The sequence below is a fragment of the Sus scrofa genome, chromosome 15 (assembly GCF_054392235.1).
Source record: "Sus scrofa isolate SSC_HxYL_T2T_F1_AM1 chromosome 15, Sscrofa_HxYL_maternal_Yorkshire_Landrace_v2.0, whole genome shotgun sequence".
NCBI lineage: Eukaryota > Metazoa > Chordata > Mammalia > Artiodactyla > Suidae > Sus > Sus scrofa.
In genome coordinates this window covers 94,138,421-94,163,325 of record NC_139397.1, presented here as the reverse complement: position 1 = coordinate 94,163,325, position 24,905 = coordinate 94,138,421, and the positions used below count along the sequence as shown (strand labels likewise).

Below are 24,905 nucleotides of genomic sequence, written 5' to 3'. Positions count from 1 at the left end.
TGAGCCACGTGTAGAAAACATTGCCCACATGTCAGGAAATGTCACACCAGCATCTATAGTCTAAGGGATGTGTTCAGGGGATTGTCAGGCTTCTGACATTAATTGATGCCCCCGAGCACAACAAGGAGAAAATATACATTACAGTGAGGAATTTTTTTTTTTTTTTGACAAAGTGCGTTATGTGTTGATAAGCCATTTACACTTCCCACCAGACAAGAGTTAATTTGGGGATGCAGAATGGCTGCTTTGGAAATGTAATGAAATGACACTCAAAAGTGGAAACATGGCTGTTTCACTGAGAAAAGGCAAATCTAGCGGGAAAGGCTAAATTGGCCAGAAGACTGAGAGTAGGAGAGAGAAAGAGGATTAGAAGCCTGGGTAGAGGAATTAATTGTTCCAGTGTTTTCCCATGAAGGTTAGTTAATGCGACAAACATACACACAAACATACGTGTTGCAGAGGAGTGATGAGAAATGCTATTAGTACAAAGAAACCGAAAATGATTTTTCAGAGTATTGAAAAGATCATAGGTTCAAGATAACACCCATAGTCTTTGGTGTTGCTGAAAAGCTATTTCAGAATGTTGGTGTAGAAGCATATGGATGGAACAGCAGGAGTCCTAGTTGTCATACAGGAGGCTGTTTGATGATTGCATACCAGACCAGAGGGTTCACGCAAAGGGGAAATTTAATGATTCGACATCAGCTTCTTGGATGGTGCTTCCGCACATGTCACCCTGGAGCCAGCATTTCTGTGATTCTGCTTCCAGGGAAAGAATTTGATCAGTCTCTGGGTCTGCAGTTACCCCCCTGGCATCAGGTATGAATCTAGCATGATGCTGGGGTCTATGACCGACACAGAAAGTGTTTGTGATATAATCCTTCTCTTTAAAGAATTCCTGGGTGATACCAAATGGATACACATGAAATATGTACAGATCTGTGAGGCGAGTTACTGTTCTATTCTTAGATAGACAAATGGCCCTCTGCCCCATGCCCCACATGGAGGGGGACTTGGGTTTGGGGTGCCTTCCTAAATAATTTCAGAGTGCCTCTGTGGTGTCTGAGGCCACTGGGATGGCAGTGCTGTCCTGGCAGGGCTTCCATGAGCCAGGACCAGGACTTTTGTGGGCCTCCATTTCTCTCTGACCCGCTACCCTTTCTTTTACCCCAAAAAGCTCTTGGTTTTATGCCTCCGGGTCCTGTGGCTCAAGCTCTGGTCCCATGAGAGTGTCCTAGCAAGCAGTTTGCTCCTGCTGGTTAGTACAGCATTTCTTTCACTGGACACTGTGAGATTGGCTGCCAGAATGGTGCTGATTTGGGGCACTGAGTTTTGGGTTCTGGATTACTGGGGGTCCACTCATGACCCTCTGGACTTGAACTGTGTGAATTGACTCTAAACATGGTACTACCTTTGGCCCAGGGTACCTCATGGTGGCAGGGGTGGTGGCAGGTTTACTCTATGTGACCCCACTGCTGGCCCCAGGATGGGTACCCTACACCTTCTACAGGCTCTGGCCACATGTCAGGTGGTCCTCAAGGGGGCTCAGTTTATCTCCAAGGGTTTTTGAGCCTGTTGTTCCCTAGTACCTGTGGACCCTTCCAACCTATGTCTCTTGCCTTGGTCAATGCCATGCTTTCCCTGATCTGCCTTCAGCCATGCTGGCCAGGGGCTGGACATTCCATGAACTAATGGGCTCCTGAGTGATGCTGTACCCAGAATTAAATAAATGGTATTAGGGAACTTCAAACTATAAGCCGGTTCTGAAGAGCCAGGCATAATAACATCAATGCTACCTTTCATCATGCATGGGAGACATATAATGATCTAAGTACAGTGTAATTAACATTAAAGAACACCAAGAGATGGTACCTGGATCTACCAGGAAGAGACGGCCCCTGACACTGTGATGAATCAAATCTTACCATATGCCCTCATGGACAATAACAAGTACATAAATAGCTCTTCTCTACCTAGTATTCTAAATCTTCATGGATACATTAGTTTGCCTCACATGGGCCTCTGAGTTTTATAAAACATTTTTAAATTGAAATGAAAAAATAGCTGCCCGGGGCCTCAGACGCTGTAGATGTGGCCCTGGTGGGTCTAATTAAATGCAGAACTAGTGTTCTAACTGCTTATCATGGATTTAGCAAACATTTACTTTATTTCAAATCTTTTGTTCTTAATTATGAAATCTTTAAAGCCCAGAGGGCATACAAAATAAGACTTACGAATCAACTACCCTAGCGTTTTGCTAATACTTGCTTCAGACTTATTTTAAATAAGTACAACATGATGGGTACAATGCAGATGTACTCTCAGTCTCTTCCCCTTCTTTCTTTTGCAGAGGTATGCTAAGCATCTTAGTATGAGATCCTCTAGGAGCAGATCCAGAGGCAAGGATTTGAGTGCTAGTAGTTTATTTGAGAATTGTGGGGTGGGACAGTGATACTGGGAAGGAAGAAAAGCTTATGCAGTGTGCTGATGAGCAGGTTATTCTTTGGACAACTGGGGCTCCATCCCACAAGGGGCTTTGAGAGCCTGTGTAGACAAGCCTCAGAGTTTCTCCATCTGAGGTCTGAGGAATCGGGCGTTTACCCACCAACTCCCTTTGTCATTGGTTGTAGGCTTCTTGGTATTCAGGCCTGCCCTGTGAGGGGCTGAGTGTTCTCCTCCAGCCCTCAGGTAGAGTGGAAGGTGTTTGCCCCAAGAAACTGGAGGGCTCAGGAATAATGAGCTTGGAGGGAATATGGGGAGGGGAGGCCCTGGTAGCATCTGCTGTAGCCAGTATTCTTCCTGGACATGGGGTACTTTCTACGTCTGTATATATCAACAAGACAACATAGAATATTGTGCTAGGGGTTTTTAGAGTTTTAAATAAATGGCATCACATTGAACACATTTTCCACAACTTGCTTTTTTTAAACTCAAAATTATATATCTGAGATTTATCCATGTTGAAATATGTAGATGTAAGTCATTTATTTTAGCAGCTCTTTGTGATCAAGTATTTGAATAAACCACTTTAGATTGTCCATTTACCAAAATGATGGTTTGTTTCCATTTGTTCTTGTATAACAGACATCTTCACATGCAAGTGAGCTCATTTTCTCTGTGAGATTCCTGAAAAGCAGATTGCCCGTCACAGGGTAGTCACAGCTTCAGCTTTACTGAGAATTGCCAAACTTTTCTATGAAATATTTATGCTAATGTATACTCCCCAAAACAATATGAAGAATTTCCTTGTCCTTACATCTATGCCAACATACCTGAAATGCTAAGATTCATTAATTTTTGCCAATCTCATGGATTGAAATGGTATTTTATTATTATGATATTCTAAATTTACATGTCCCTTAGTTCAGGTAAGGTTGAGCATATTTTCTTACCTTTATTGGACGTTTGAACATTCTCTTTTGTGCATTTCCTGTTCATTTCCTATTTATTTATTTTAATTGGGTTGTTTATGTTTTTCTTAGCAATTTGTAGACATTCTGTGCATATCCTGGACATTAATACTTTGGGAAACAAACATCCTTTTCTATTCTGTGACTTTTCACATTGTTTATGACATTTTGGGGGTTATAACATTTTAAGTTAAAAAAAAATTTTTTTTTTTTTGGCCACTCCACAGTATATAAAAGTTCCTCGGCCTGGGATTGAACCTGTGCCACGCTAGCAACTTAAGCCTTTACATTGACAACTGCCAGATCTTTAACTCACTGTGCCATAGGGGGAACTTCAAAATTTAAAATTTTAATGTAGTCAGAGCTAACAGTATCTTTCTTTATTCATTATTTGGCTTTACATTTAAGGAATTTTTCCTTATCCTGATGCCATGAACATATCCTGTGCTTGCATGTAAAAGTCCTGGTCTTGTTTTTTACCTAAGGGCCTTCAGCCCATCTGTGGGTGAGGTCAGAACCTAGTTTTATAGCCTGTGGTCTTAGCACCATTTATTGAGTAATCCATCCTATTTTTGTTGGCATGTACTCCTACTTTAGATTTTCTTTTTTATGTAGCTCTGTTTCTAGGCTTTCTTTCTTTTCATTTGTCTTTAATCACACTGATTTAAATATTGTAGTTTTATAATAAACTTTCCTATAGGGCGAATCTCCCTTTATTATTTAAATTTTCCTGGCTCTCTTCTGTTCTTTACAATTCTACCTGAATTTCAAGATCACCAAAGTATGTGAAATTTTCTTTTAGATTTCAATTAGAAGTACTTTGAATCTTTAAAATAGTTAAGGGAGAATCGTCATCTTTATGTGTGGAGTCTTTTTGGTGAACAGGATATATGTTTTATAGTTTTCCCTTATATCCTTTATTAAAGTTTTATAACTCTCCTTTGTATATCCTTTAGTAGATTTATTCCTAGGTATCTTAAATGCTTTGTTGCTATTGTAATATATCTTTTAAAAATTACTTTGTCTAATTGACTGTTGGTGATATATAGGAATGATGTTTGTATATGTGTCTATGTGGGTGCTTTATTCAGATTAGGTAATTGTTGAGGTCTATAGATGTTTTTCTTTTTCTTTTAGTCAATTTCATAAAGCTTTTTTTTCCTGGGAAATTGTCTAGTTTGTCTAATTTTCAGTGTTATTTGTATAAAGTTCTTATCTTCAAATCACTGTACAGATGTTCTTTTTGGACATTACTAGTATTTGTTTATTCCTAATATCTTATTTGTGCCAGGATTCTTTTCTTATCCATCTCACAAGAAATTTGTTAATTAGTCTTTTTTTTTTTTTTTTTTTTTTTTGTCTTTTGTCTTTTTGTTGTTGCTATTTCTTGGGCCGCTCCCGCGGCATATGGAGGTTCCCAGGCTAGGGGTTGAATCGGAGCTATAGCCACCGGCCTACGCCAGAGCCACAGCAACGCAGGATCCGAGCCGCGTCTGCAACCTACACCACAGCTCACGGCAACGCCGGATCATTAACCCACTGAGCAAGGGCAGGGACCGAACCCGCGACCTCATGGTTCCTAGTTGGATTCGTTAACTACTGCGCCACGACGGGAACTCCTGTTAATTAGTCTTTTGAATGATATGACTTTTTATTACTTTGTTGTTTCTTTTTTTATTATTTATATCATTAATTTTGTTCTTTTATTATTATTTTATCTATTATTATTTTATCTTTTATTATTTTATCATTAATTATGTTCTTTTATTATTTTCCCTGAGTAAAGCTTTTGTTTTACCTTGTTTTTGTTTGTTTTTCTCTTAACTTACTGATTTTGATTCTGAGTTCACTAACTTAATATATTCTTGTCTAATATATTCATTTAATACTATAAAATTTCTTTTCAAATTCTGCTTTATCCTTATTTTTGATACATAGTTGTATCTTTTCTTTTTCATTAAAGTAGAGTTGATTTACAATGTTGTGCTGTTAGTTGTAGTTTTGATACATATTCTCAAGGGTACTAGTTGGATTTGTCACCTGCTGAGCCACAACGGAAACTCCCTCTTTAGAATCATCTTATTGTCATTTTCACTAATAAGCTAAGAGGAAGGGGGAAAGACTCATACATGCTTCCTTAAAATATAAGTATTTGCTTACGATTCTGGCCTAGTTTTCAACATCACTTTTAACATCAAAGGAACTTTGATTTACTTCCTCCTTGTTCTCTTCTCTATGTCCCTACCTCTGGCCAGAGATTTAGTTCCAACAGATTTAATAAAAAAGCCACATTTAGAAGAAGCATCCAGAAGCATGGTCAGGATGAGACTCTTTCTACTTCAGATCAGGCAAAGAAAGGTGAAGAGAAAAATCTCAAAAGCTATCCTTTTCCTCATCTATTAGTTTCAATACAGTCCTATATTAGAACACAAAATATGTCTCAAGTAAGGATAGGGCAGCTTTTCCCAAATTGAATTTCACTGAATAGTACTTTATGAAATTTTAAACAGTGTGTGGGTGAAAAAAGGTTTGGAAAGGGGTTCCTTTCAAATTACATAAAAGGCTCTGAGATGTTTTACAGTTGAAACCCTGTTTAACTGTATTTAACACAGCCCTTCCCAACATTTATTTGATTATAAAATCCTTTTGTATGGAGCACCTATTAACATGCTGCAGAAACACATCATTTGGATAAAAATAGTCTGATTTGAGGGCAGATGTTTCACTTAATAAAGATTATTCTGAAGTAGTAGAGAGTTAATGAACATCTTAAACAACCTGAAAAGCAGTGTCAGAAGATTTAAAAAATGCTGTCAAGAACTCATAAAATATACATTATATTGTGTAGCAATATTGTAAAATACCGTATGATACATTAAATTCATCGGATTATTCCCCATTCCCTCCAATCTTCTAATCACGTATTTATACATTTTACATTGTATCTGCAAAATGACTTCTTGTTATAAATATTGCGCTTGAATTATAGAAGTATGCTATAAACCCAGCTATCAAGGAGTCCATGAACTAAGAAAGTAACAGCTTCAGATGGTGAGAGTGTCAGGGCAAACCAATGATTAAAAATTATAGCATCACAGAACTTTAGTGCTAAAATGAACCTTAGAAATAATTTTAATCCAATCCCTTCATTTTAGACAAAAGGAAATTGGCAGCCATTTATGAGGTCATTAAGAAGAAGAACAGGTAGCAAAAGTGTAGAAAAGATGGGAAACACTGGGGCCAGCATTTTCCCTTAGGTAAGAGGTAGCAAGAAAGAACCAAGTGCTCTGCTTATTGCAGAAGACTTCATACAACATAATCCAACACTTAGAGGGCTCAAAACCAAGCAAAAAATAAACTATATTGTTTAGGTTTTCATACATCTGTGATACAAGTTTTACTAAGGAAATCATTCAACAAAATTCAAGGTAATGGCCCATGACTCGAAAAGATACATGTACTCCAGTGTTCATTGCAGCACAATATACCATAGCCAAAACATGGAAACAACCTAAATGTCCATCAACAGAAGAGTAGATAAAGAAGATGTGGTACATATACACAGTGGAATATTACTCAGCCATTAAGAGGAAAGAAAGAACAGCATTTGTAGCAACATGGATGGACCTAGAAATTATCATGCTAAGTGAAGTTAGTCAGACAGTGAGACACCAACACCATATGCTATCACATGTGGAATATAAAAAAAGGACACAATGAACTTCTTTACAGAACAGATAGTGACTCACAGACTTTGAAAAACTTATGGTTCCAAAGGAGACAGGTTGGGGGGTGGGGGGGTGGGCAGGAGGTTTGGGACAGAAATGCTATAAAATTGGGTTGTGATGATCATTGTACAACTATAAATGTAATAAAATTCATTGAGTAATTAAAAAAAAATTCAAGGTAATAGCTATTTCTGTAGGGAAAGCAGGGAAATGGATGAGGAAAAAGCCCACAGTATTAGTCATGCTCTCATTTTTAAGTTGGGTTCAAAGGTGTTCATTATTGTGCTTCATATCCAGTGTGGCCATAGATCTGGTGTTTCCAGGACAGTTCTGATTTATACCTGTTGTCCCACATAATTCACTGCAATCCCTTTCTTTCCTAGAAAGTTCTGATTTGGATAATAAAGTATATGACTAGCCTAAAAAAAAAAACAATCAAGTGCTCTGGGAAGATGTGATAGAATGTTGTGACACGTTTAAGTCTGGATACAAGATGGTTGACATCCTTATCTATGTCAGTAAGAGGGTGAGGAATCACACAGACAAGTAATGTGATCAGCAAGAGATGGTCAACTAAGCAGAACAGTGGGTTGGGGGAAGGATATGGTCCTGAAGCCAAGAAGCATCAAGATGGTGACTTACACTTAACCATTTGCTCACAATGACTGCCTACAGTAAGCAGACACTCATCTTCTCTGAAAACAGTGCTGCTCACTTTGAAGCCGACCAAGACCTAATTCAGCCATGTTGATGCTCTACGGAGTTATGCCTTCTTCTGGGCTAGAGATGATTGAATCAGAAGTGGACACCCACCTGACTTTAACCTCCTCCCCTTTGTGGGCTATACCTAAGCTGCTGATATGTCAAGAATGGCTACCCCTGCCAGCTGCCTTCTTCCTTCTGCAGTCAGAGGAAGCTGCATTTTTCCAGGTGAGTGGAGGTTACCTTCTCAAGGGAAACACTTTGCTGTCAGCCCATGGGGTTAGGCTTCTGACAGATTGTGCTCAAATTTGTCATTCACTGCCAGTGTCTTGAAAGTCCCCATCCATCAGAGAGCAAGCTTTGCACATCTTTTGAATTCAGTGATTACTTCATAGTAGAAGGACAGTGTTGGTGCTCTGAAGCTGTCAAGTTAGGATGATGTTGTTGTGTCCTCTGAAGCAGCCCTTTCAGGACAGTTTATTTTTCAACCATTTTAAAAAATTGAAGTATAATTTACAATGTTGTGTTAGTTTCAGGTGTACAGCAAAGTAATTCAATTTTACATACATATACATATATTCTTTTTCGTTATAGTTATTATAAGATACTGAGTGTAGTTCCCTGTGCTATACAGTAGGTTATCTGCTTTATATATAGTAGTGGTGTATCTGTTAATCCCAAACTCCTAATTTATCTCCCCCTCCCTACCCCCACTTCCTCCCCCTACACCGTCTATCCCCTTTGGTAACTATAAGTTTGTTTTCTGCATCTGTGAGTCTATTTCTGTTTTGTAAATAAGTTCATTTGTATCTTTTTTTTTTTAAAGATTCCACATATAAGTGATATCATATGATATTTGTCCTTCTCTGGCTTACTTCGCTTAATATTATGATAATTGCTGGGTCCATCCATGTTGCTGCAAATGACATTATTTCGTTCTTTTTTATGGCTGATATTCCCGTGTGTGTGTGTGTGTGTGTGTGTGTGTGTGTGTGTGTGTGTTTTTGCACACTACGTCTTCTTTATTCATTCATCTGTCGATGGACATAAAGGTTTTTTCCATGTCTTGCCTATTGCAAATAGTGCTGTAATGAACATTGGAGTGCACTGTCTTTTTGAAGTACGTTTTTCTCTGGGTATATGCCCAGGAGTGGGATTGCTGGATCGTATGGGAGTTGTATTTTCCATACTGTTTTCCATAGTGGCTGCACCAATTTATATTCCCACCAACAGTGTAGGAGGGTTCCCTTTTCTCCACGCCTTCTCCAGCATTTATTATTTGTAGACTTTTTAATGATGGTCATTCTGGCTGGTTATGAGGTGATACCTCATTTTAGTTTTGATTGGCATGTCTCTAGTAATTAGCAGTATTGAGCATCTTTTCATTTGCCTGATGGCCATCTGTATGTCTTCTTTGGAAAAAGGTCTATTTAGGTCTTCTGCCTATTTTCTGATTGGGCTGCTTGTTTTTTTGGTATTAAGCTGTATGAGCTGTTTATATATTTTGGAAATTAATCCCTTTTTGATAGCATCACTTGCACACATTTTCTCACAGTTCATAGGTTGTCTTTCCATTTTTTTATAGTGATTTTTATTTTTTCCATTATAGCTGGTTTACAGAGTTCTGTAATTTTCAGCTGTACAGCAGGGTGACCCAGTCACACATACATGTATACATTCCTTTTTCTCCCATTATCATGCTCCATCACAAGTGACTAGACATAGTTCCCAGTGCTATACAGCAGATCTCATTGCTTATCCATTCCAAAGGCAATAGTTTGCATCTATTAACCCCAAATTCCCACTCCCTCCCTCTCCCCCTCCCCCTTGGCAACCACAAGTCTGCTGTTCTCCATTTTGTTTATGGTTTCCATTGCTGTGCAAAAGCTTTTTAAATTTGATTAGATCCCATTTGTTTATTATCTTTTTTAAATTTCTGTTACTCTAGGAGACGGATCCAAAAAGATATTGCTACGATTTATGTCAAAGAGTGTTCTGCCTATGTTTTCCTCTGGAATTTTATAGTATCTAGTCTGACATTTACAGCTTTAATCCATTTTGAGTTTATTTTTGTATATGGTGTTAGAGAATGTTTTAATTTCATTCTTTTACATTTAGCTGCAGGATAATTTTAAATAGTAGAGTACTGGGATTCTGAAATAAGAAGAGATTCCAGAAGGGCTCATAAAAACATCCAGTGAATAAATCTGTTCTCACACATTAGCTGAGCATTCAGTATACCCGGCATATGGCAATCATAATAAACAATATGTGCATATTAATAATTACTACAGTATATAATAAATTAATATGTGCATAATAATATAATATGTACTATTATATTATTATGTATTATTCCAATTCCCTTAAGTTTTTTTTATTTTAAAATAGTTAGGAAAAGTAAATTGCTGAAAAAAGTGACTTTTAAAATTTTTCTTTTAGGGCTGCACTTGTAACATATGGAAGTTCCCAGCCTAGGGGTCGAATCAGAGTTGCAGCTGTAGGCCTTTGCCACAGCCACAGCAAAGTGGGATCTGAGCCATGTCTGTGACCTATACCACAGCTCATGGAAATACCAGTCTTTAACCCACTGAGTGAGACCGGGGATTGAACCCACATCCTCATGGATTCTAGTCAGGTTTGTTGCCATTGAGCCACAGTGGGAAGCCCTGAAAAAGATGACATATTTGTGATGAGACTTCCTAGGTATATATTTGTAAGATGAGCTTGTGTGCCTGAAGTAACAAATATTTAAAATATCAACAACGAAATCTAGATGTATTTCTTTGCAGCATACTTCCAACTGAGAGCAATCAAACAGGCTTAAAGGCAGAGGACAGTGGAAGACAATGAGACGTACTCCCAGATTCTTTCAAGGGACTTGTTGCCCTGGCTGCTGGGAGTGCTGCTGGCAGGTAGCCTTAGCTGTCATCCCCTTAGGATTGCCTCAGGTGTAGAGAGCCACCTCACTAAGGTTGTGCCTCTTCCTGGGGCAGCCCACATCTGGTTGCTGACTGGTGCAGGAGTGGAAGGAGAGCTGTCAACTCCCAGGGCTGGAGAGCTGAGAGAGCTGTGGACCAGGCCCAAGACATAATCCTTTGAGTCACTGAGCTCCAGAGGTGAGATCTCCTGCTCAAGGTAGAATTGCTAAGTCAGAGTCAGGGCTCTAGTTAGGAAAGAATGGTCGCTTGACTACTAGGCTGAAGACATGGAGGCTGATAACCTCTAAAACCTTGACTTTATATGGATGCCGTTATTGCAGTTGCAGTCAATGGTAAGGTCAGAGTGGGTAGCCAGGGGATCCTGACATGCAGGTGAGGTGGCTAATAGAAGGTGATGAATGTATTGGCCACCCTGGTGGCCTGCGTGGGTGGCTCTTGGTACTCCTTTTCTGATTCTGATGGTGAATGGGCAAGAGTGACAACTCAGACCTATCAGGTATGAGAGTCCTGGTCACACCACTTACCACTCAGGTAGGCTACCGAGATCAGTGGAGATGCAGCTGAGAGTGAGTGGAATCTAAAATGGTGAGTGGAGGAGAGTGAAGATGCATGTCAGTTGTGGCTAGAGCAGCGGAGTTTTCTACAGAAGAGGGGTCCATTGGAATCTCAGAGGAGCTACTTTCAGAACATATATGAAGTTGTGGATCCTGGCAGTACTGGGGCAGCTGGGACGGACATAGAAATACACTGTGCAGATCCCCTCTCAGGGAAGGACTTGCACTGTGGGCAGACAGCCTTCAGATGCTCACCCCTCAAGGGCTGTCTCAGCTGTAGAGAGCTGCTTCGTGCCCAGCGAAGCTCTTCTCGGGGTTGCCTACCTCCAGTGACTGATGAATGAAGGGAGATAAATTGCCTGGCCATTTGGGGACGATTCGGAAGGGCCCCTCTAGTACCAGCGGCGGCTTTCATTGCATCTGCATTACAACTCAGCTTCTCCCTCTGTCCACTGCTGCTTCTTTACCCTCTGTATCACAGGTGATCCAGAGGTTCTCCTTAGTAAGTATGTTGTGTGCTAAATTCTTGTCTCAGAATCGGCTTCCCAGGGGCCCCATATGCAAAGGTAGGGGTTTTTTTTGTTTTTGCCTTTTTTTTAAGGGCCACAGTTGCTGCATGTGGAGGTTCCCAGGCTAGGGATTGAATCGGAGCTACAGCTGCTGGCCTATGCCAGAGCCACAGCAACACAGGATCCAAGCTGCATCTGCCACCTATGCCACAGCTCTCAGCAATGCCAGATCCTTATCCCACTGAACGATGCCAGGGATCAAACCTGAAACCTCATCCTAGTTGGGTTCTTAACCCGCTGAGCCACAATGGAAACTCCACAAAGGGAGGTTTTATCATTGTGTATTTTGGTTATTCTGTCTCACATTTATTTTAATAAGGAACACTTACCTCTTTCTATCCCCATCTTCAACTCTTTATGCCTCGGACTTGTCCTGTAGAAATCTAGACTTGGCTCTTTGTTTCCTCATGATGTTATTTAACTTGTTCCTATATCTCTATATTTCCTATGAACTGGAAATTAGATCAAAAGGCTTGTTTGGACTGAAGTCCAACATTTTTGGAAAGAACACATTTTGAAAGAACACATTTTGAAAGAACTGTCTGCTTCGCCTTGTGTTCCGATTTCCAGAACATTGTTCCACTCAGATGCTACCAGGATGGATCTTTCTGGGTTTTTTTTTTTTTTTTTTTTCCCCTGGAAAGACAATTTCGTTGATAAGGGTGGTTTCTTCCATGAAGAGGCTCAGGGTGTATGACTGTCTCTTGTACTGTGACGTGAGCACCCACTGATAATCATTGCTTTGATTCATTTATCTATTAGAAGCTGCAAAGCGATAATTTTCTTATTCTACTAAGTATCCTTTATTTTCAGCTGGAATACTTCCATAAGGAGAAAATTTCCCTCACCTACTGTTTGATTATCATTTATATGGGAAAAATGGCATAAATGCTTAATTCTTTCCCTTTGTTTATTAGTTTTCAAAATAATGAGTTGGTTCCCTAGCCTCCTCCAAATGTGTCTAAGTTATGATGATTTTTTTTTCCTCTTTTTTGGCTACCCTGTGGCATATGGAGTTCAGATCCAAGCCTCAGTCATGCTCACGCTGTAGCTGCGGCAGCGCTGGCTCCTTTAACCCACTGTGTTGGGCCAGGGATCAAACCTGCATCCTGGTGCTGCAGGAGACACTGATGATCCTATTGTGCCACAGCAGGCACTCCAGCCATGGTAATTTTTTTTTTTTTTTTTTTACTATCATTATAATTTATGGATTGTAAATTTCAATCTTACTGTTATTATTCTTTTCACACTTAAGTTGTGTCCACTTTGGTCAGTGGGAGCCTGTTCAAGGTATACCTGAGTCCTTTTGACCTGCCCCTACTAATCTTTGATTGCTTCCTGAGTTTTAGGTATGATCAGGTGTTTTGTTTACCAGCCCCGCAGGCCTGGGCCCTTTTGGACAATGTTTTATATTATCAGGCACCTGGCTTGACCCTGGAAAGCATAGTTTGAAAAAGCAAATGGCTATAACTTTTAGCTCAGGCCGTGAGAGGAACTGTGGATTCAGCAGGATTTCCAGTTGCTCTCCTCATTGGCAAAGGGAAAACAGGTGCCCTCAATTAAGGGAAGTGCGATCACCCCATCCCAGCCTTGAGCAGCACCGAGGCGATATACTGCATGGCAAATTACACCTGTCGGGCAGGGGGTCAACTAGAGTTATAAATGCAGGCACGGAAGGCATTGATCATGGATATGCATGAAGATGGTATTCGGAAGCAGGCAATTCAGATTTGCTTCACTCTCCCAAACCTGTAGGTTTAATTCTGAAGTAGTCTAAGATATAATCATGGATTATTCCATCTGTCAACTGTTTGTATTACAGAACTGTGATATTTCAGAGGAAGAGTTCAGGCTTGATTTAAGTCTTGACACCCTGGCAGAGGGAGCACAGACTCATTCCAGTAACTGTGCTCAGGCTGTGTGCGACGGTGGGGTCTGCTGGGCTGGCAGTGGTTGGCAGAGGAGAGTACGGATGTGTGCTGTCCAGAGCCTCTGCTGCCACTGCTCTCTGGCTGTGTTGGGGATCTTCATCCCAAATCCAGGAAGGCAGATTCCAGTGGGTTTAGGTTCTCTCGGGCAGTTTTTCAGGGTCAGCAAATATCTTTTATTCCTTCTTCACATTGGTAAAGGGATAAAAATGGCAGGTGGCCACCACAGTCCCTTTGCTTTCTTCATTCATCATTTTCTTTTGCTTGTTTGTTTGTTTTGTCTTTTTGTATATTTTCTATGGCCGCACCAGTGGCATATGGAGGTTCCCAGGCTAAGGGTCGAAACAGCTGGAGCTGCCGGCCTACGCCACAGCCACAGCAATGCCAGATCCAAGCCGCATCTGCAACCTACACCACAGCTCACAGTAACGCCACATTCTTAACCCACTGACCGAGGCCAGGGATTGAACCTGCAACCTCATGGTTCCTAGTTGGATTCCTTAACCACTGAGCCACGATGGGAACTCCCATCATTTTGTTTTCAATGAGTCTTTTTGTTAAATTAAAGATGCGTGTATAGTAAATACTGACTGCAAAGATTGCAAGTCCAGAGATGAGGCAGAGACAAGGCAGAGCTGCAAGGAGGCAGCTTCTTTGAGTCTTCAAAGTTTAATGCTTCAGTAGCTCTCTCATTTTTGCCCCCTAATTTCTTCCTCAGAGGGAGACCTTTTCCCCACCTTCAGCAGCTCTTCTTTGACAGAGCCCCCAGGGTGACTTCTTTCTGCATTGGTTTGGGGTTCAAATCTTCCCCATCTGAAGGGCATATGGGTTCAGCCATTCGGAATCATAAGGGAACACGTGTGAAATGGACACCTCACTGTGGTGACCCCCCCACCCCATGGAAGCCAGTGGGAAGATAGAAAAGGCCAGGTGCTTCTTTGCTGGAGGCAGGACATGGGCAGATCCCCAGCCCAGCCAGCTGGATGCTCCTGGCTTGGACCTGGCTCTGGAGTTAGTGTTGTGACAGAGCAGGAACATGGCAGCATTGAGGGCCAGGCCTGCGACAGTGGTGGTGATTCTTAGTGTTTAGGGACGGGGCAATGGGCTTTAGCTGTGGCCCTGACAATTTCACTTCCCCTGTTCCAACCTGTTTTGTCGATGTGGTTCTCTAGTTCCCTGGAGAATCTGAGCTCCCGCTCATCAGCAAATCCTTACCTTGCTTCTATCTGCCAGAATTGGTTTCTGTGGTTTGAAATCAACAGCCTGGACCAATCCAGGAAGTCACTCCATGAAAGCATAACTGCATCTCCCAAACACCTATCCTATAAGCAGATGATGAACTAGGTCTGCTCGTGAACCTGAATTCCCCTCAAAGCTTGTGTTTTTGTAGAGCACGTGATGTCGGGCCTCAGCAATCCCAGTTGCTGCTGCAGTGGGCTCTTGAACACTGTCCCACAGGAACTGTCATGTCTTTGATTTCTGAGGCATGGCTCTGCCCCAAGCTCGTGCTCTTCTCAGAAAGGCAGTCTTCCTGCCAGGGTTTGAAGAGCACCTCTTGTCATCTCAGCATGAGAGAAAGAAGATGAGCAAAGAGAACAGCAGACCAGAGGGCTCACGTGAGAACTGCACAAGCTCAGCCTCAGAGCAACAACCAGCGTCTTGCCAAGCCCATGGAGGGAAACAAAGGTTTCCACAGACAACCAGTGAAAAAGGCTCAGTACTTGATGTCTACTCCTTGAGCGACTACACAAGTGAAAACCAAGACCTGGTACAAATTCCCTGACACAGGGAGTGAACATCTGTGCCCTGCTGGTAAGGAGTCAGAGCAAAGAGGATCTCCCCAGAGCAGAAACGCCTCTGTCATTTGGGGTGAGGTCACCACCAGTTCCTCAGCACTGTGAATGCTCTACGGGATGAAGCCTGGAACAATGGACAAGATGATACTCCCTCAAGCTTTCTTGCCGTTTCCATTCCAGGATCTGCAGCAGGACTGGTCCCATAACTCCCACTTTTTACCCCCAAGTTCTCCTGATCAACTAACGCTACTTGTTTATTTAAAATATTTTATTATGGATCATTTTGAAAACATACAAAAATAAACAGAATTGTATAATGAACCCCCCCACCCAAGTACCTATCACCCAACTAGAATAATCATTAGCTCCTAGCCAATCCTGCCCCATCTACACTTTCATCCATTCCCTCTAGTCTGTATTTTTTTAAATTTTATTTTATCAACCCACTAACACACTTAAAAACATGACTTTCAAAAATATCATCAAATATTAATCAGATAGCCAGTCAGCATTTAAATTTTCAATTAACCCTAGTTAAGTCTATCATATTGAGTCCTTGTACATCTTATAACCTGGGATAAATTTCAAGCTGTGATTTTTTTTTGTACTTGCCTCATGACACACTTTTGTGTTTTGTTTTGTTCGTTTGTTTGTTTTAGGGCCTCCCTTGCAGCATATGGAGGTTCCTAGCCAGGGGTCTAATCAGAGCTCCAGCTGCCAGCCTACACCACAGCTCATGGCAATGTTGTATTCTTAACCCACTGAGTGAGGCCAGGGGTCGAACCTGCATCCTCATGGATACTAGTCAGATTTGTTTCCACTGAGCCACGGTGGGAACTTCATGACACGTGTTTTGAAAACTGGTACATCCAAGTTTGAGCAGGTACATGTGGTAGAGGTATTTCAAACAGGATTACATTTGTAATTTCTGTCTCTGGAGGCATGTCAGAACCCCCAGGAGGAACTGTCGTGGAAGGGTATGTTAGTGGATGGAAGGGACTGATAAAAACCCTGAATGACAGTCGGCAGCAGAGAAGGTCAAAATGCCAAGAGAAAAGACAGGTCAAAAGGTGCTAAAGAGATACCGCAGTTTCAAGAAGGTGAGTTTTATGATGTGGAAAAACAGGTTTTGGCTACTTATCTGTTGCTGGTGTGATTTGTTGCTGCTTCTTATAGGCAGTTTCACTGGCTACAATCAGAACTTTCTGGATCATAACGTAATGTGCAAATAGGTAGTGATTTTGGTAGGGGATGGAGATGTTAGTCTTAGAAGTCTTATGGAAAGAGGCTGAAATGACATCAATAAAATAAACAACTTCTGTAAAGTTGGGGGTAAGTTTAAGTCATTGTGATGATGGAAAATAAAAGAAGGAATGATCAGGACTAGGACTCATGGATACAGGCTGAAGACCGTAGCATGTGTTTTACTGATAATGCAGATTTCTGCTGGGCTACCTTCAGAACTGTCGGGAGCTCTTGTGTGACTTAACATTCAAGACGTCCATAAGTGCTTGCTAATTGGAATAATTCATCTTTCTGGATACACTTGCCCCAAGTCAGCATTTCTCAGACTAGGTTCCGAGCAGCATAGAGTGTTTGGTGACTTTTCTGAAGTCAGATAAGTTTGGGAAGTACTGTCCATTCCATTTCCTCTCTTAGAGGGTTACAGTGCCCATTAGTGTATTAAAAACTCTAAGAGGAGTTCCCGTCGTGGCGCAGTGGTTAAGGAATCCGACTAGGAACCATGAGGTTGCGGGCTCGATTCCTGGCCTTGCTCAGTGGGTTAAGGATCCAGCATTGCTGTGAGCTGTGGTGTAGGTTGCAGATGCGGCTCGGATCCTGTGTTGCTGTGGCTCTGGCGTAGACCGGTGGCTACAGCTCCGATTCGACCCCTAGCCTGGGAACCTCCGTGTGCCGCAGGAAGCGGTCCTAGAAAAGGCAAAAAGACAAACAAACAGACAAACCAAAAACTCTAAGAAATTCTCTGCTGGATTTCGTGCCTGGCTCAAGCCGGCACTAATTCTAATATTTAATAAATTCGCAGATGTTACCCAATATTTTCCAAGCCTTTTTAATCATGGCAACTTTTTCTATGGAATATGTATTAATATCTCACAATATACTAGTGTCATTCATATGCATAGGACATACTGATACTAATTTTTTTGTTATTTATGTGATCTCAAATTTGATGGACATCCTATATTATTATTTTCTAAATGTGTCACCCCTGTTCTATCTTCATGCCTCTTCAAAATGTTGTTTCAGTGGGAGCAGCCATATTTGAACAAATGACCCCTCCTCTTGACCATACGTGATTGAGTTGGGCTCTTTATCCAAATGAAATCAGTTGACAGAAAAGTGGAATTAGGGGCAAGAGCACATAGGTCAATTCTGGATGCTGCCCTAAATGGAGGAGAGCACATCAACAAGGGAGGTGCTGGTCATGGCCATTTTCCACCATGAAGGCTGGAAAACAGAAGAAGGAAACTGATGCTTAGAGACAGGACTTTCAGAGTTCCCTAAAATGTTCTAATTCCTACTTCTTGCCCTTTCTGAAGCTTGGCTGTTTAACAACTCTTGAATTCCTCAAGATACCCCAGAATTCTTATAATACACACTTCCTTTGCTTAAGCTAGTTCAAGTGGATTTCTATTTCTTGTGCCAGAAAATATCCTAATAAAGTGTGATTCTTCCCAGAGGGAAATCGATTTGCTCTATCATTCATGATTTGCTGTAATAGGTCTGGCATAGAGTGCTGACATGCATTTTGAGAATGAGGTAGCTTATCTTTAAGGAGAACATTTAGAAATTTAGGGTGCGTCTGGGTAAATGATGATATAGGGGGCAGTGGCTTGGCCATTTTCCCAGTTAGCTCCTTCCCCAGCCTAGAGGTCTCCAGCTTCCAGCAAAGACGGGAAATCTCAGGAAAATCGCAAAACCACCACACAGGCTCTTCCTCTGGGTAAACGGGCAAGTTCACTCTGCATGCCAGATTAAGATACTGTACTTTAAAATCCTGAAGTTCCCAAGACTGGAATCCTGAGTCGAAAATTGGACCCCCCAAGGTTCATGGCTGTTGGCCTTGAGTTAAGTGTCACCCTTTGTTCTTACCATGGGAAGTTCAATTTAAAGCAATTTGGAATGATTCCCTCCAGTCTCAGGGCATCATTAGGTATTTCAAGGCTGGTGGTTAGCTTGGTAAAAACCACTTCCCCATATTAGAAGATCACAGGGACTATTGAAAAGACATCACAGAGTGTATGATTTTAAACAAGTCATAGTTTTCAGATTACCAGTATTTTCAGACAGTTTAAAAAGTGCTCGTATCTTATATATAAACACAATCTATATAGTAAAGCTCACATTGACCTTGGAAAAAGGCTCTTTAATGCAATATGGAAGTGTTGTGGTCTCCTTGGGTATCTCTAGGTATTCAGGAACATTTTATTTTAATATTACTGTATTTTTCTTAAGACTAGCATGGGGACAAATGACTGTGAACCTTGATAAACAAATAGAGACCTCAGATTAGGGGCTAGTAGCTCCTTAATTGATTTTCTCTTAAACCTTGGGCATGATTTCTGTTGCCCTGAGGTGGTTATTTTTTATATGAGTTTATTGTTGGTTGGCTCTGTTAGACTTGCATAGGTCTTTGGCTCCCATTGGCTGCACGTTATAGTCACCTGGAGACTTTTTGAAACTGCTGATGCCTGGGTCCCAACCTCAGAGATTCTTACTTAATTGGTGTGGGGTGCAGTTTGGGCATGGGGATTTTTAAAAGTTCTCCAGCTGATTTTAGAATATGTACCAAAGAGTGAGAACCACTGGGGCAGGTATCACCCAAATTGACATAAAAAGAAAAACATTCCTTGGGACGGTATTTTTCTTTCTGTCCTCCCTATCTTCCCCATGAATTTAGGAGTTCATAAGCAAGCCAAAAAATTTAAAAATTAAAAAGGACACAAAAAATGTTCACAGTTATTACTCAGCTAGGATTACTAGGAATATTTTGAGTCCTACACAGTAGTTGACCAGCACAATTTTGGGAGTTACACCCCAAATCCAAGCTATATTTCCACTGTATCAATTGCTTATGGTTACACATGACATTTTGTGAAAAGTCTCTGGCAGATTTGGATTAAAATGAATTTTCACTGGCAAGGATTTGCTTTGTTTCTACCGTGGATTTATTTTTTGAATCTAATGAAATTCATCCTAACTGGGTTATTTCCACTTAATTGTCTTGGGTTAATTGTTATCTGCTATCACTGCAGGCCTCTTCAATAGTTGCCTAGATCAGTTCTCAAATTTTAATGTCTGTGAGAGTCACCTAGAAATATTGTAAAATTCAAGTTCAGACTCACTAGATCTGGGGCAGAGCATGATATTCTATATCTAATGATCGCTCCTGTCCTGCTGAAGCTGCTCACTTCAGCAAAGGGGACCTCACTTTTTTCTTTTTAGGGCCATACCCACAGCACATGGAAATTTTGAGGCGGGGGGTGGGGAGGAGGAGGCTGAATTGTAGCCATAGCCATAGCCTACGCCACAGCTCACGGCCACACTGGATCCTTAACGCACTGAGCGAGGCCAGGGATTGAACCTGCATCCCCATGGATACTAGTTGGATTCTTAATATACTGAGCCACAGTGGGAACTCCTGGACTTTACTTTTAATAGAGGGTCACAAGGCCCTGGGAAATATTCTAAAGGCTGTGATATCCTTTCTCTTCAGTCATAATCATATAAGGGGAAGTATGGAGAAAAGAAACAATAATATTTAATTTGAAAAAAAAGAAAAAAAAATCTTGGAGTTCCTGTTATGGCTTGGCAGGTTAAGAACCAGACTAATATCCATGAGGGTGCAGGTTTGATCCCTGGCCTGGCTCAGCAGGTTAAGGTTCCAGAGTTGCCGTGAGCTGTGGTGTAGGTTGCAGACGTGGCTTGGATCCCGCGTTGCTGTGGCTCTGGCGTAGGCCGGTGGCTACAGCTCCGATTCAACCCCTAGCCTGGGAACCTCCATATGCCGAGGGAGCGGCCCAAGAAATAGCAACAACAACAAAAAAGACAAAAGACAAAAAAAAAAAAAAAAAAAAGATGTGGTATAGGTCGCAGACGTGGCTTGGATCTGGTGTTGCTGTGGCTGTGGTGTAGACTGTCAGCTCCAGCTCTGATTTGACCCCTAGCCCGGGAACTTCCATATGCCACAGATGCAGCTCTAAAAAGAAAAAAAGAAAACCTCTAGGTGAAGACTTGCTGTGGCATACAATTAAATAAATACAAAATTATTTTTCCACCTATGCATGACATTTCTACCAATTTTTAAAGCTCTCTATTGTGCCTTTGAGGACACCCAGGAGAAATTACTTCAGGCCCATGCACATGTGAGATTATGAGTTCCATGGCTTTTAAGTGAATCAGGAACTTATAGTTAACAAAATAGTTGACATGTTTAATGCCTTTTAAAAGGCGTCCTTTCAAAATATCTGCCAACGTTACTAAACTCAAATTTTAAAAAATTGAGATCATCCAAGTTAGGCTACAGGTACTGGGAGAATTCACAGGTGAGTATATAATCTTTGGAAAACTTTGTATCTAATGACAGGTAAGATTTTTTTCCCCCTCAGAGTACAAAGTTCAGTAAAATAGATTTAAAACTCATAGGAACCAAAAAAATACAATTTTTCAACTCACCAAGTTTGATATTTCTGATATAGTGTCATTGAAATAGAGAATATCTGAAAAGATTTTTTTCCCCCTGTAGGCAGAGTTCATAAGGAATCTTGATTACATTTATGGAAGAAGGAAAATGGAAGTTTGTTTCTATAACTAGTATATAAACAAGTGTGACCAGTAAGATGTTATGGAATGAAACATGGTTGTTTTTTATTCTTTTTTCTTTTTTTTTTGTCTTTTTAGGGCTGCACCTGCAGCATATGGAGGTTCCCAAGGTGGGGGTTGATTCAGAGCTACAGCTGCTGGCCCACCCGACAGCCATGCGGGATCCAAGCCATGCCTGCAACCTACACCAGAGCTCATGGCAGTGCTGGATCCTTAACCCGTTGAGGGAGGCCAGTGATTGAACCTGCATCCTCATGGATACTAGTTAGATTCTTTTCTGCTGAGCCACAGTGGGAGCTCCCTGAAACAAGTTTTTGATGTCTACTGCTTTTTCAAATTTATTTAGTAGAGGAGTTTTTCCTTATGTTTGGGTGAAAGTTCTGACATCTTCCAGGAATGTTCTGGTCACTTTAAGAGTAGAAAGTCTTACTTATTATCAACTTAATCCAAAATACACCATCTTGATTTAGAAACAGGACTCTAGTTGGATGTGTGAATCAGTGTTTCAATATACATTAAAAAGTAAGACTTCTCTTTTTTTTATTTTTTATTTTTATTTTCCTGCTGTACAGCAAGGGGGTCAGGTTATCCTTACATGTATACATTACAATTACATTTTTCCCCCACCCTTTCTTCTGTTGCAACATGAGTATCTAGACATAGTTCTCAATGCTATTCAGCAGGATCTCCTTGTAAATCTATTCTAAGTTGTGTCTGATAAGCCCAAGCTCCCGATCCCTCCCACTCCCTCCCCCTCCCATCAGGCAGCCACAAGTCTCTTCTCCAAGTCCATGATTTTCTTTTCTGAGGAGATGTTCATTTGTGCTGGATATTAGATTCCAGTTATAAGTGATATCATATGGTATTTGTCTTTGTCCTTCTGGCTCATTTCACTCAGGATGAGATTCTCTAGTTCCATCCATGTTGCTGCAAATGGCATTATGTCATCCTTTTTTATGGCTGAGTAGTATTCCATTGTGTATATATACCACATCTTCCGAATCCAATCATCTGTCGATGGACATTTGGATTGTTTCCATGTCCTGGCTATTGTGAATAGTGCTGCAATGAAAATGCGGGTGCATGTGGTAAGACTTCTCTTATGCCAGCCATAGCCTGTCCTTCACCTGCCTTTGGGTAAGAAGTGTGAGTGGCTTTTTTCCTCTTTAGTTTCTAACCTTCAGGCTCCCCTGGGGTGAGAGCACCGGGAGGTCAGAAGGAAAAAGTTACAAGAAGGTTCTTCCTTGAATGGTATGGTTGTGAGCTACCTTTGCACTGCTTGGCTCTGGCAGATGCTTAAAGATGAACCTTTTCTCATAAGGGTGTTCATGCTCTTCAGAGCTTCCCCTGTAGGGTCCCTCCAGCAATCGTTAAGAGAGGTGGGCCGTGCATACTATCCCCTAGCCGTACTCTCTTGTCCCTTATTTTCTGGACTTCCCACTCCATGGTAACTTTGGCACCTCATTGCTCTCAGGAGAGTCTCTGGAGGTAGAATTCAAAATGGCTCCGTCCAGCTCTTTACCCACAGGACGGGATTAAGAGTCACACAGGGCAGCAGCTATCTGCAAAAGAATTCCTTTTACAAATGCTCCTCCAGTATCCACTTTTGCAGCCCTTTTATAGCCTTCTTGCAGATTTTTTGGGCTGCTTATTTATTTTTTAATTTTTTATTTTTTTAGGGGCACACTTATGGTATATGGAAGTTCCCAGGCTAGGGGTTGAATCAGAGCTTCAGCCGCTGGCCTACACCACAGCCACAGCAACGCCAGATCTGAGCCGTGTCTGCGACCTGTTCCACAGCTCAGGGCAACGCCAGATCCTTAACCCACTGAGCAAAGCCAGGGATTGAACCTGCAACCTCATGGATCCTAGTCGGGTTTGTTACCCCTGAGCCACAACAAGAACTCCGTTATTCAGTTTTTAATAACACTGTTTGAAATTTCCACGAGGTGATGTACCTCATTTGGAATTTCACATTTATAGACTCTTTGGTGCTTCAGTGGTGAGTTCCAATTTAGTGTTCTCTTATCCTATACTTTAAACTTCTGTTCCTCTTCCAAAGTAGGGCAATTCCTAGGTCACTGACCTGTGTCAGAATACCTTCCTAAGTATTAGGGTTTTTCACCTTCAACACTATTAACATTTTGGACCAGATAATTCTCTTTCTTTTTTTGCTTTTTAGGGCTGCACCCACAGAAGTTCCCAGGCTAGGGATCGAATTGGAGCTACAGCTGCCAGCCTCCGCCACAGCCACAGCAACACGGGATCCTAGCCATGTGTGAAACCTACACCACACCTCACAGCAACAATGGATCCTTAACCCACTGAGCGAGGCCAGGGATCCTCATGGATCCTAGTCGGGTTCGTTAACCGCTGAGCCATGAAGGGAACTCCTGGACCAGACAATTCTTTGTTGTGGAGTACTGTCCTGGGCATTGGAGAATGTTTAGCAGCATCCCTGGTTTCTTTCCCACTGGATGCCAGTATCACTCTTTCCCTCCCAGTCTTGACAGTAAAAATGTTTCCAGCCATTGCCATATGTTTCCTTGGGGGCAGAATTGCCCCTGGCTGAGAACCACTGCCATAAATTTATGAGTACAAGTCAAAGGGCAAACACTGACCTAGACAAGAATGGTAGCCCTGGAAGCAATCTCAGACATCCACGTCATCCAGCCCCACTTTATAAATGAAGCGAGGTGAACGGAATACCTGGTGTTGCAAAGTCCCCATCACAGGTAGGACTGGGAGGAGCCTAGGTCTCCTGCCCTTTGTGCTGTGCTCATTGTGAGGTTGGGGATAGATAATTATTAAATTTCAACAGCACTGCTAATTTTGAAGTACCTATGCTTAGAATTTTCTGAGCCAAAAATAGAGCATAGAAAAACCTTATCTAATTAGTTAGTGAATAGCATTGAATTAAAATTGGACACTATAATTAATCAATGCTAAATTGTAGTCAAATCCATTACCCTTGAGTAGATTATCTGTGTGACCCACAGTCTCCTTCTGACACCACACGTTGGGGGTCTGGAGGCGCTGATTGGAGGGCTTTGAGAAGATGGGAGGCTGGGGGTTGAGGGGGACCTGTGAGTGGCAGTAAATCATTTTTCTGTTATCTGTAGTTTGTTTTTATCTGTGTCACTGCTCCTCTGCATTAACAAAGCTAATTGAGAATTGACTATTGCAAACTTTTAGTATAGAAGGCCAGAGATGGAGAAACACATGCAGAAAAAATAGAAATTATTCAATTGTCTATTCTAACTATGGTCAATTTCAGGACCAAATAATCAAACTTTGGAAATTTTCCTTCTCTGCTTTTTTGCCCTTCAAGTATTTTTGTTGTTGTTGTTCTGTTTTTAATCACTGAACAAAATATACACTTTCCAAAGGATAGTGAGTTTCCTTTTCAGCAGTGTCTTTCAAAAAGCAGCC

At 41.3% G+C, this 24,905-nt stretch overlaps 1 long non-coding RNA gene across 17 annotated transcripts in view; it reads left to right on the top strand.

Annotated features, from left to right (window-relative positions):
• LOC146395980 (uncharacterized) overlaps positions 1 to 24,905 on the top strand; it is a 350,884-nt gene that overhangs the window by 60,574 nt on the left and 265,405 nt on the right. For 11 of the 17 annotated variants that reach the window (XR_014829587.1, XR_014829592.1, XR_014829596.1 and 8 more), the window contains exon 2: positions 7,844 to 8,068. The exons of 5 other annotated variants lie outside the window; for them this stretch is intronic. This is a non-coding gene — a long non-coding RNA (uncharacterized LOC146395980). Of the gene's footprint in view, positions 1 to 7,843; positions 8,069 to 17,897; positions 19,794 to 24,905 lie in introns of those variants that run through there. One more of the 17 variants, XR_014829591.1, reaches the window with a different exon arrangement.